Source organism: Tenrec ecaudatus, unplaced genomic scaffold (assembly GCF_050624435.1).
Source record: "Tenrec ecaudatus isolate mTenEca1 unplaced genomic scaffold, mTenEca1.hap1 Scaffold_2360, whole genome shotgun sequence".
Lineage (NCBI taxonomy): Eukaryota > Metazoa > Chordata > Mammalia > Afrosoricida > Tenrecidae > Tenrec > Tenrec ecaudatus.
Genome location: NW_027458556.1, coordinates 16,972 through 30,659, shown reverse-complemented (window position 1 = coordinate 30,659; position 13,688 = coordinate 16,972).

Here is a 13,688-nt window from a genome sequence, read left to right as displayed (position 1 = left end):
AAAAATACCCTTTTTATTGTATGCTCACCTTCCTGATATGATCGCTGAAGGCAAATGGGTGTGTAAGAAAATGTGGTGCAGAAAGCTGATGGTGCTTGGCTAACAAAAGATATAGCGTTTGGGGTCTTAAGGCATGAAGGTAAACTAGCAGCCATTTAGCTCAGAAGCAACAAAGCCCAAAATGAAGAAACACACCAACCTGTGTGATCGAAGGGATCATGTATCAGACATCAAAGAACAAAATATCATAGTATTGTGTGCTCGCCTTCCTGACATGATCACTGAAGACAAATGGGTGCAAAAGCAAAATTGGTGAAGAAAGCTGATGGTGCCTGGCTTACAAAAGATATAGCATTTGGGGTCTTAAAAGTTTGGAGGTAAACAAGAGACCATCTAGCTCAGAAGCAACAAAGCCCACATGGAAGACACACCCCAGCCTGTGGGATGAGGATGTGTCAAACGTATAAGGTACCAGGCATAAAAGAACACAAAATCAATTCATTGTGAATGGGGGGGAATGCAGATTAGGGCCCCAAGAACCATCTCTAGGCAACTGGACATTCCCTTACAGAAGGGTCCCAAAGATGAGACGAGCCTGTCAGGGTACGGTGTAGCAATGATGAAACATACAACTTTCTATTGGTTCCTAAATGCTTCCTCACCCTCCCCTGCTCCTCTCCGACTATCATGATCCCAAATATACCTTACAAATCTGGCTAGACCAGAGGATGTACACTGATACAGATAGGAACTAGAAACACAGGGAATGAAGGACAGATGATCGCTTCAGGACCATTGCTGAGAGTGGCAATACCATGAGGGTGGAAGGAGGGTGGGGTGGAAAGGGGGAATCGATTACAAGGACCTACATATAACCTCATCCCTGGGATGGACAACCAAAAAGTGTGTGAAGGGAGACATTGGACAGTGTAAGATATGACAAAATAAAAAAATTATTAATTATCAAGGGTTTATGAGGGAGGGTAGAACAGGGAGGGAGGGGAAAAATGATGAGCTGATACCAAGGGCTCCAGGAGAAAGAAAATGTTTTGAGAATGATCATGGTAACAAATGTACAAATGTGCTCAACACAATGAATGAATGTATGGATTGTGAGAAGAGCTCCCTGTGCCTCCAATAAAATGATGAAAATGTGTGTGTGTGTGTGTGTGTGTGTGTGTGTGTGTGTGTGTGTATGGAGACTAAAAGTTTAAATTCTACTCTGTATTTTGAGCTGACTTTTTAAAGTCAGCATACTTCATGAAGACTCTAAGCACCCTCCTTCCTCCCAGCTCCTTTAACAACAAGCTGCCAGGAAGAGCATTCACTCTCTCTCCCAATAGCTAAAGTCAAAGCAAAACACATTCCAAAAATATTACATGACTGAGTCTTTTATATTGGCCTTGATATTGCCTTGGCCACTTCAGCCAATATATTAAAGATCAAGGGATTGGAATTTTCTTTTAATTTCCAGGATCCTTCTGCATTTAAACTCTGAAAATGTTCTTTGTGAATCATTACAATTATTATTGGCCATTCCTGCATTGTTTTTTTCCCCTTCAGTAAACTCTTTAACTTTCACTGAAGCTCTCATTTGGTCTTTGGAAGGAGGACCAGAAAAGGAAATCATATGTACATTTCTTGACCATTGATGTCAACCAATTACTTCTAAATTCCTTTAAAAAAAAGACAGAAAGGAAACAAACAGTATATGACAGTAAATTTACCATTTCTGGGAAAAAAGTTATCTTTGATAACTAATCTTCTGTGGCAAGATTATATTTGTTGTGAACATAACATAGTAGCTAAGGAGAATCAGAATACACTATAAGAACCATTATGAGCATTGGACATTCTGTTTGAGATTATTGCCCAACCTGCTTAATGTTGTGTCACAATGTAAATTCCACAGCCTGTCCATGAAAATTCCCCTTAGATATGAGATGTTTCCACAGATATTGTAGTGCCTCTTTTATTGCTCATAATTATTCCACATTTTCCTGCCTGATAACCTGTATCTGTTAAGTGAATTTATCCCAGAAAAAATTTTCTAGTACACCAAATGAGTATCAGTTTTGACTAAATCTGGCGAGGCAAACATGTCCACAAAAGACATCCCCAACCTTCAGGTCACAAGTCACATGGAACAGAAGGACTTTGTTCAAGGAACCAAAAGCCAACATAGATACATCACCAGACTAAATAGAGATGTGGAATCAAGAAGTACAGGGAGCCATAATTTATTAAGAATTATAGCCCTGTCCTAATCCAGATTCATGCTAATCCCTGTGAAATGTTTCATATCCATATCCTGCACATGTACTTATTGGTATACTTTTCTAAAACTGTAAACTTGGCTCATCACTATTTTTCAGGAGCTTACCTTGGGGAATCTTCTGGTGCAGTTCTTGCTGATCCAAGGAAAGCAGACCCCCTTTACTTTCATGCAGCCCCTGTCTTTTTCTCAGCAAGATCCCTTTTGGCAACATGTTATATCTTTCCTTGTGCTTAGTGTGTTTTATTGTTTGTTTTTAAATCACTTTATTAAGGGCTAATACAACTCTTTTTTCCCCATCTTTTTAAAATCATTTTTAACATTTTATTAGGGACTCATAGAACTCTTATCACAATCCATACATATTTATACATCAATTGTATAAAGCACATCTGTACATGCTTTTCCCTAATCATTTTCAAGGCATTTGCTCTCCACTTAAGCCCTTTGCATCAAGTCCTCTTTTTTCCCCTCCCTCACTGCTCCCCCCTCCTTCATGAGCCCTTGATAATTTATATATTATTATTTTGTCATATCTTACACTGTCTGATGTCTCCCTTCCTACTTTCCAACCCACTTTTTAGCTGCTCATACAACTTTTAACAAAATCCATACATACATCAATTGTTTAAAGCACATTTGTACATTCATTGCCCTCAAAATTCTCAAAACATTTGCTCTCCACTTAAACCCCTGGCATCAGCTCATTTTCCCCTCCCTCACCGCTCCCCACTCCCACATAAACCCTTGATAATTCATAAATTATTATTTTGTCATATCTTACACTGTCTGATGTCTCTCTTCACCCAATTTTCTGTTGTCCATCTCCCAAGGAGGAGGTTGTATGTAGATCCTTGTAATCGGTTCCTCCTTTCCACCCCACCCTGTCTCCACCATCCTGATATCGTCACTCTCACCACTGGTCCTAAAGGGATCATTTGCCTTGGATTCCCTGTGTTTCAGTTCCTCTCTGTACCAGTGTATATCCTCTGTTCTAGCCAGATTTGTAAGGTAAAATTGGGATCATGATGGTGGTCAGAAGAAGCATTTAGGAACTAGAGGAAAGTTTTATGTTTTATCTTTGCTACACTGCACCCTGACTGGCTTGTCTCCTCCCCGTGACCCTTCTATAAGGGGATGTCCAATTACCTACAGAAGGGCTTTGGGTCTCCACTCTGCATTTCCCCTCATTCTCAATGATATGATTTTGTTCTTATGATGCCTGATAACTGATCCCTTCTATACCTTATGATAGCACAGGCTGGTGCACTTCTTCCATGTGTGCTTTGTTGCTTCTGAGCTAGATGGTCGCTTGTTTACCTTTAAGCCTTTACGAACCCAGACGCTATATCTTTTGATAACCGGGCACCATCAGCTTTCTTCGCCACATTTCCTTATGCACCTATTTGTCTTCAGTGATCCTATCAGGTAGGTGAGCACACATTGTATGATTTTTATATTCTTTGAAGCCTGATAACTGATCCCTTCAACACCTCATGATTGCACAGGCTTATGTGCTTCTTTCATGTGGACTTTGTTGCTTCTGAGCCAGATGGCCACTTGTCTACCTTCAAGCCTTTAAGACCCCTGATGCTGGATCTTTTGATAGCCGGGCAACATCAGCTTTCTTCACCAATTTTGCTTATTCACCCGCTTTGTCTTCAGTGATTGTGTCAGGAATCAGTGATTGTGTCGGGAAGGTGAGCATCATAGAATGCCAGTGTAATAGAACAAAGTATTGTTGTATTGAGGGAGTACTTGAGTGGAGACCCAATTTCCACTTGCTACCTTAATACTAAACCTATAATATATGCATCTTAAAGGGGCATTTTGAACCTATTTCTGAGGTGTGGTCTTGCAAGCATGCCCTCAGGGGCAATCATGGACCCAGGAAAAATGGCTGACCCCTTCTAGGAAATAGCTTCTCTATCTCTCTCTCTCACTCTCTGTCTCCCTCTGTCTCTGTCTGTCTCTCTCTATCATATATATATATATATATATATATATAAAATAGGTTACCACCTGTAGCCATAATTTCCTGTTTTAGTGTCATTTGCTTGTATACTTAGGCATTTATATCTTATGGACGAGGGGGATTATATTCTGGTAAAATCCTTATGAATCCTTATGATTCCCATGTTCCTCTTAGTCTCTATGAGGTTTCACCAGTAACTTGTATAATAGGAAATCATATATTTTTCCAAATATTATAATTGCCCACTACTTTCCTCAGGACAGTGTATCTGCCCCTCAGTTATCATTCTAATAGGTGGATACACAAGAGGGCACATTACTCTGCTGATGAAAACCAACCTAGGACAACCCTCCACTCTAGGAGAGAGGTCACAGGCATGGGCTGCCCAGGTCCCTGCATTCACCAAACAGCTATGATTATACTCAACTAACAGTGGAGTTTGCTGGCCTGAGATTCCCTTGTTTCAATCACAGTAATGAAAACAATATGATAAACAATGGATATGAGGCTGGGTTCCTGGGCAGGATGTCTTTACGTTTGCAGATGTCTAGGGCAAAATGCAGCTGGTAGAGTCTGAGTGAGACATGAGGCAGGCAAGGGCCTCTCTCAGACTCTGTTGACCTGTCTCCGCATTCACCACCAACAATTTTGACATGAGCGTCATTGGCCAGTGCCAGGGGAGGGCTTGCAGTGTCTCTCAGTTACTGGTACTAAATCCTATATACACTTGATGCATGGTTGAATTGCAGTCACCAGAGACAATGACAAGAACATCCTCCATATTCAAATGGTCAGGCTGAAAGTGAAGCATACACACTTGGATCAGAGTAACAAAGCAGCAGGAAAGGGCATCATTAAGCATCTGTATGCAAACCTCCCTACAGGGAGAGACTGGACTTCAGTGAGTGCTCAGGACCCTCAGCCCCAGGACTCAGTTAAAGAAGACAGAGCAGAAAGGAGTTAAAAGCTGGCTTTCTGCAGTGTCCGGGGCTTCCTCTCTATCTTACCATTTATCTTGATGACTTCTCTGGAAGTGTGGGTTTGTATCAAACATTGAATTTGAAACATTTCATTGTAATATGAGGAAATGTCCTTTAACTTCCAAAGAGCAGAAAGCCACACATGAAGGCACATCATGCAGAGGGGAAAAGGCAAACCTGAAGGATTTGTCAGCCCTGATGCAAACCCCTCCCCAGTAACTGGTATTTGGGAGGAGAGGATATAGGATGGTTAAAATTTCTCTAAAATTTACTCAGTCTAGGATAGACCAGCAAAAGCATAATGGGATCCTCAAGCCACATTTGCTCATCACAGCTGTTATATAGGTCTAAAAACTAACCTTCCTAAGTCCTGCTGCCATCCTCAGCCGGTGACTGACAGTCAGGACAGAAGAGGGGATGGGCTTCAGAGGACATATTTGTGTCTCCTGGAGTAGTGTGCTCCTGTTTTTGAAGCAAGGATAGATGCTTTTTCTTGAGTAAAACTCTTCTGTACGGTTTCCCTTGTGGTGTTGATTGAATAGCCCGCCAAGGTACTTATAATAGGTCAGGTTTTATATAGGATATTAATTTAAATAACTTTATTTTCTAATTTTATTTAAATAGAAATGAAAATCAATAAAGTTCAATGCAACTTTCACTTTATCTAATAAATTTCAGGAGACACTCAGGCACCATGTTGTGAGGAAGTTCCATCCAAAGGAGAGATCCAGGTTCTAGAATAAGGTCCTGGCCCTCAGTCCTGTATGCATTCCTAGTTTAAGCCAGGGAAGCTTGTCAGACTTAAGACAAAGCCATCTTGGAAGAAGAGACTTCATCCTGCTGGTGAGATTTTCAGTCGGACACTAGATAAGACCTGGAATGGGACCTTCTTCTCCATGCCATCTTTTAGTCATAGAGTCAGAAATTAAAAAGAAAGCAAACAATAATAAACTAGATATAATTTTAACCCACAATGTTTTATTCTTGTTTACCAATTAACAGAACACAACTTGAGAAAAATGGATTGGATTTTCCCTGGAGTCATATTTTCTATCATTTCCACATATCGGAATATTGAGGTACTTAGTTCACCTTGATTAAATGACTGACAAATCTCATCCCGTGGTTGGGACACTGGAAAACAATTTCTGTTCATCTGAGTTTAGAGCTCCAAATATTGGTCCTTCATAGTTTAGTGAGTATTCATGAGCTCATTCAGGATAAGTTTAGTAGATCTCATGGGGAAGTTATGTACAGAGGGATAATGTCAATAGATGGGACAGAATAAGTCCCAGACCAACCACAGTCATGAAGTGACCATGGCAGTCACATTCAGACAGGAAGGTGACTTGGACTCATGTGCAGCTACGTCACAGTGTGGAATTTACACTGTTCAGCTAACAAGCAGCAACAGAGGCTGTGAGTATAGAGTTGGCTGAAATGACAACGATTAGGTGATAACGGAACTAACTCAATGATCTCTAAGTGATCATGTCAGTGTCCTGTGCTTGTATACTTGGATATTGGTGAAATCTATGATTCTTTGTTGCAAAGCGGTGACTGATTCCCCTCTGAAAATTCTGGGCCAGAAAATTCCCCTCTGAAAATTCTGGGCTGTAACATTATTCTTGAATTTTCATGGTGCTTAAATATATATACCTATGTATAAATTTAAAATATTATAACCGATTTGAAGAAAATTAGTGTGGTCAATCCTAATCTAGGTGGAAATAGACTTTTCTTTGAGGGAGAGAAATGAGGAAGGAGTCTGAATGGGAATTGGGTGTTTTAACTGCGTGTTTACAGAGAGTGCTATTGCTTCCCAAGTCAATTATATAACAGTTTACAAAATGAGTGAATCTTAGAATCTAGAGAATCAATTCAAGGTTTATATCCCAGAGCAGTTATCAGAGGTCTGTGCCCAGGGTGCAAGTGAAGAGGCTGAATTGGGTTGGCAATGCTCACATTTTAGATGAACCAGATTCCCCTTTGAAAGGGGCATTGAAAACAGTGTCTATGGGGTCCAATAAATTTTAAGGACTGGTTGCCTAGATGGATCTTATTTTAACCCAGAGTTAAAATAAAGCCCAGACTTTGAAGTCACAGAGTTGAAAGTTTTCTTTCATAGAGCCCAAAGTCTCAAGTTGGAAACATCCTCCCTGACTCTATGGATCCTTGAATCTCCTTATTTATATCAAGACTGACCTCTGCTATCAGGAGCTGGGATGTGCTGTCTGTGTTATTTGTAGGAGTGCTGGAGTTGGTGATGACAATGGCCCAAAGAAAACCACTGAAGACGTTGGGGAGGTTGATAAGAAACTGCCAGGGTGTAAAGAAGAAAAGGCATTTGCAGAGCGTGGAGTGATGAAGATACTCTGGTGTCCACCTGATACTTCCAACCCACTATATCCTGTCCTCTCTCTGGGGCACAGAACCTATAGGAGCCCAAGGCAGGGCAGGGGCTATGAGGGGCTGGAAGGAGAGACAGTGAGCTCAGAAAACCTGGGCTTTCCTTTGACCTTTCCCCACATACGTCCTAAGGAGAATGATCTCTCATTATAGACTAACATGCATAAGATTCAAACAAAGAGTTACCCTTCATTTGGGTCCAAGGAAAAGGGGAGTCTGTTCACTATCGTTCTCTGTTTATAAGGTCAGGGCTCCCTGACATGCAAATCGTTCACTAAGCATTAGGTTAAAATTCCACCCTTGAGCACTGAAGACTATCCGTTCTCTTCTGACAGGACTGTGGGTCTCTTGGGAAAGCACCGCTGCAGTCTAAAGATGCCATTGCTATGGGTTCTCCTGTGCCTGGTGACAGTTCCCCAAGGCGAGGGTCTGAGACATCAATGGGGAATCTATAGGGATGATTGTGACTACGAGTGACTGAAAGAGAACAATTATCTTCATTTACAGGCCTCCTCTCCCAAGTGCAGCTTCAGGACTCAGGCCAAGGACTGGTGAAACCCTCCCAGAAGCTGTCCCCCACGTGTACTGTCTCTGGTTTCTCCATCACAAGCAGTGATTACAGCTGGAACTCGATCCGCCAGAACCTTGGGGAAGGGCTGCAGTGGATGGAAGAGATATATTACAATGGTGGTACATATTATAACCCGTCCTTCCCAAGCCGACTCTCCATCACCAGAGACACATCGAAGAACCAGTTCTCCCTGCAGCTGAGCTCCCTGACTACTGAGGACATGGCCTTGTATTACTGTGCAAGGGGCACAGTGAGGTGAAGCCAGTATGAGCCCCAAACACAAACCTCCCCTGCAGGGAAGACATTGAGCAGCAGGGGGCGCGCAGGACCCACTGAGCACAGACACACAGCCCTAGACAGGCACAGATGGATGACAGGGATTTCCTGTTGGAACTAAGGCTTCCTTTCATGTGTCTCTGACGCCCCAAGGACAGGTTATAATAATAATAATCTTCTTCTTCTTCTTCCTCCTCCTCCTCCTCCTCCTCCTCCTCCTCCTCCTCCTCCTCCTCCTCCTTCTCCTCCTCTAAATTTTCTCCTCGCTGCAGACTTTGAAGGAGGGACTAACATTCTCTGCTTGCAAAACAAATTAATTTGATTCTGAGCCTTCATGATCATCCTATCTGACCTGTTTCCTTCTTGAGAAACAGAGTATCACAGCATTTTCATCCTGTTACTCAAAATCTGATGACAATGAAATACAGGCAGGTACAGATTCATGCGTGTAATGCATGGTTTTAACAGTCCTGAGCTCATTGCTCTACTGCAGCCCAGGGTCAGGTGTCTCACAAGGTGTCTCTCTGCATCGCTCCCTCTGCACTGTGGGTCGTGATTGACTATTCTTCTCTGAGAAAATAATTTCGGTGACTCTGGGGCCTAAACTTGTGATATTTCCTTAGTGATGCAGCAAGCATCACCATTGGCTCCCTTGATGCAGAAACAAGGGTTCTAGGCACAGAAGGGTCCCTGACACTGGGAACAGGTGAATTGAATGACCTGCCTGGTCGGTGGAGTCATTCGTCAGGTCATTCACCGGAGTCACGATGAAGGGAACTCACAGTTGAAGGACAGCTTTGATTCCAAAAAACAGCAATTGTGTCCCAAGTGGATGAAATCACAGACTAATAGCTCAGAATGCTCTTTAGAATTGAGAACAGGGAAGATTTCACACACATTTTGCACATGTGTTCAGGAGGACCACTCTGTGTAGAGTGTCAGCAAGATGGAGAAATACCCTGAATTAGATGCGCACCCAGAGTGGCTGCAAAAAGGGTCTCAAAGTTAGGATCAAGAGGGGATGGTTCAAACTTACAAGTTTATGTATTTGTTCTATAGTATACACAGCCATTATCCGCAAAACTGACTCAAAAGCACTTAACAACTTGTCTGATGAAGTGAGGTGCAGAAAATTTGAGTTTAATTTTGGTCAGCCAGTTGTAATTACCAAAAAGATATATATTATTCTAGTTTTAAAAATTCAGAAACTGATAAAATTATAACATTTAAAATTAAATAAATATATCATTCCTAATTAATTTACAATTACATGGCTATTAAACAATCCGGGGAAAGAGTAATAAATAAATAATAAATGATATATACAAATAAAGATCATGTAAATATCCACTTTCCCAGGTAGTGTAGTGGATTTTACATTTGGTATGCTAATGGCTAGGTTGGCAGTTGAAAACCACTAGCCAGCTCAAAGGAGAAAGTTGAGACTCTAAAACAATTTACAAGTACTGGAAATCATACAATCCAAATCCATGGAGGGGAAAGTATGAGAGCTTGAATTGTGACATTCTGGTGTGCAGAAGACTGTGGCGACAGTGGAAGCTCAAAATCCACTTACAGGAGCTACACAGGGAATAAGCTTCTTGTGATTTCCCTCTAATCATACTTGAAAAATGGGAATAACCTGGTGATCAGAGTATTGTCTATAGAAGATTAAAATGATAAATCTGACTTGAATGGTTAAAAACGTATCATTTGATATCGTTTTTTGATATAATCTGTGCTTGTCTGGTTTTTAATATTTCTCTGTGTTTTTTCCATATAGAAGTTATTGTTTTATTTTGTCATTGTTGGTAGCCTTTTTGACTCCTTGTTATGTCTCTATGTTTTTCAATTTATGAAAGCATAATGGGTGAAACTACAGAGCCAATAACTAGAATAAGGGTTCCTGGGTCTATGGCATGGTAGGTGGGGAATAAAGGGGAATTGATATAAAGGAGTTCAGGAAGGCAGGAAATACTTTGAAATTGATTGTGATAGTGATTGTTCAACACTGCTTGATATGATTGAACTATAGAGTGGTATGATGAATGGATTAGGTCCTAATAAAATCTTTTAAAAATGTTAAGAGATCTTAATTCTTGAATAAATGTTTTAAAATATTTTTATTCCAATACTTAAAAATAATTTTTATAACATTATGTTGTACATGAAAAAAGAAATCTAACATTGATATATTATATTACATATTTCATAATAAAATTTTCAATTTAAAAAAGATTTACAGGGTCTTAATCTCTTAGGAGCAGTTATACTATGTCCTAGAGGGTTACTATGGCTAAGAATTCATTTGGTTTTTGTTGGTTATGAATATCGAATTTCTTAATTTGTAACCTATTTTTGGTAGTTATCTCCATTAGTTTGTTTTCTATGTAATCTGTGTTTTGTTTGATCATTTTTAATAACCTTATCAGGAACTGCTATATTTTGCCATTATCCTGGCATCCATCGAATTTCCGATTTGTTTTTATTTTAATTATGTTATATTTTTCTGTGACATCATTTATTATATTATTTATAATATCTTTATTAACTTATTAAGGGTTTTCATTTCAGTTCAGTTCATATATGTATTTTATGGTTTGTGTTTCAATTTAAAAGGTAGATTTATAAGAATAAACTTATTATTCCTTCCAGTTGTATTTTCCCTTCTTTTGTAGTGTAAGGTCGTCCCAACAGCAAATTTCTGTTAAACCAATGTCTGAGATCACCAGCAAAAGCAAAGCTTACACACAGACATTGGATGCAGCAGCAGTTTGCTCACACAGGGAAGAACAGAGCCGGCTCATCATCAGGAGTGGGCACCGTCCCCACAACCAGCGGTTTCACTCTGGGACCTGGGCAGGGATGGTGGTTTGCACACATCAATTCTTTGTGCTGCAGTTGAGGAACTGTACTCTCTTCATCAGAGCAGGTCTTCTCTCAGCACCCATTAAGGGCAACCAGCGATATCTTGCAGTTCTTCTCTGGCACCTTGCAGGGAAGAGTTGGAAGCAACATGTGAGGAAGATCATGGCTGGTCGTCTATCGGCATCTAGCAAGGCAGATCAGAGCAGGTCTTCTGTCAGCATCGTGCAAGGCTGATGGAAGCATCTTGAAAGGAAGATCAGGGCAGGTCTTCTCGCTGCACCTGTTAATGGCAACAAGGGATATCTTGCAAGGCACACAAGAGCAGTTCTTCTCTGGTAACTTGCAGGGAAGAGCTGGAGCAACTTGCGAGCAATATCATGACTGGTCATCTATTGGTATCTTGCAAGGCAGATCAGGGAAGATCATAGTAGGCCTTCTTTGAGCACCGTTAAGATATATGAAAGACATCTTGAAAGACAGCTTAGAGCAGGTTCTCCCGGCATCTTGCAAGGAAGATTAGCGGCCTGTTACTAGGATCACCATAGTAGGTCTTCTCTCACCATCATGTATGGCGGAGTGAAAGCATCATTCAAGGAAGATGTGGCCAGGTCTTCTCCCAGCATCTCGAAAGAGAGTTCACAGGAAGTTCCCCGAGCATCTTGCAAGGAAGATTAGCGACGTCTTATTAGGAGCACCATATTAGATCTTCTGTCACCATCTTGCATGGCAGATCGACTGGATTTTTCAAGGAAGATCTGGGCAGGTTTTCCTCCATCATCTTGATAGATAGATCAGCAATTTTGCAAGGCAGATCAGAGCAGGTCTTCTATCAGCATTTTGCAGGGAAGATCAGTGGCGTTTTCAAGGAAGGGTACATCACAGTGATCCCATCTCACAAGTAAGATCCTATCATCTCTGAGTTAGGGAGTGGTACGGGGAATAATTTTCAGAGAGGGTACTGTGCGTAATAGCTTTGCAGGTCATCTCATGCAGCAGCTGCTTCTAGGTCTATATTATTGGCATGTTGTGCCTACCACCGGATTATGCTCTGTCTTTTGCACCACCTGAGTTTCTGTGTATGCCTGCTGGTTAGGGCCCTGCATGGTCATCAGTCATCTGTCTTACTCAGGTTTACACAACACACACACACTCACACAGGAGTTAACATTTAGACTTGCACAGCAAGAAAATCACAAGTGTCTTTAAATAACATTCTTCAATGTAAAAATCTGATTATAAAATTAATAATGAAAGAAAATCCTGAAACGTGAGAAATGAAACAAGGCCCAGAATTATTGCAGCCTAGGAGGAGGTGAATTTGTTAGCCATTGAGTAGCCTGAGGTGGTTGACAGCCAGTGCAGCTCTTATGAGCAGCTCCAATTTGAGAAACATTTGTAAATTGGCACATCAGAAGGTTCCACAGTGTTTGCCTGACCTAGGCCACTGGTTGACTCACTTCCAAGGTGTTTGGTAAATCCTACGCTACACAGAGACTCTTGTATGATGTGCTAGCACACGCACACACTCACACACACACAGACTCACAGCAGTCATCATTTGCGCACACCCAACAAGAACATCTGTCAGTATCTTTAAAATACATTATTCTATATATAAACCCAATGTTAAAATTTAACAGTTACAAAAATCAGATAACGGATTTCAGCAATGAAAGATGGACTCATACTATCCCGCAATAAGATGAGTTGAAGTTTTTAACCAGAGAGGAGCCAAGTCTGGTCGACCGCATGCCGACCTCCTTATGAGCAGGGTGAGTTTGACAAACATGCGTATATAAGCACATGAGAAGTCACCCCAGTATTTGCCTGGCCTAGACCACTGGTGACAGACTGTCGGGGTGTTTGGTAAAACCCATGCTACGCAAGCAGCCGTATATGATGTGCAAGCACACACAGACACACACACACACACATTCAGGGCCACCCAAACATGTCTCTCTAAGGGTGTAGCATTCTGCGTATGCCAGGGTCTTGATGTACAATTATCAAATATAGATAAAAGTTCCATTTTTCCTACAAATCTTTTGAAGCAAACACAAGATGAGAAAAAAGTGTTGTGAACCCTATGCCTACCTATCCAAATTTTTCCAGAGAGGAGGAGGAAGAATTATTTCACCCACATATGCGACTCCTGATGGCTGAACTGTGTTCAGACCTTTTGAAGGCAGAGAGGGATGTGCATATATGGACGTCTCCGTCAGGTTTCCCTCAGCATCTTACAAGGATGATCAGTAGTCACATCCAAGGGAGATCAGACTAGATATGCCATCTTGCCAAGCAGATCAGTGATGTCTTGCAAGGTTGATTGGCACA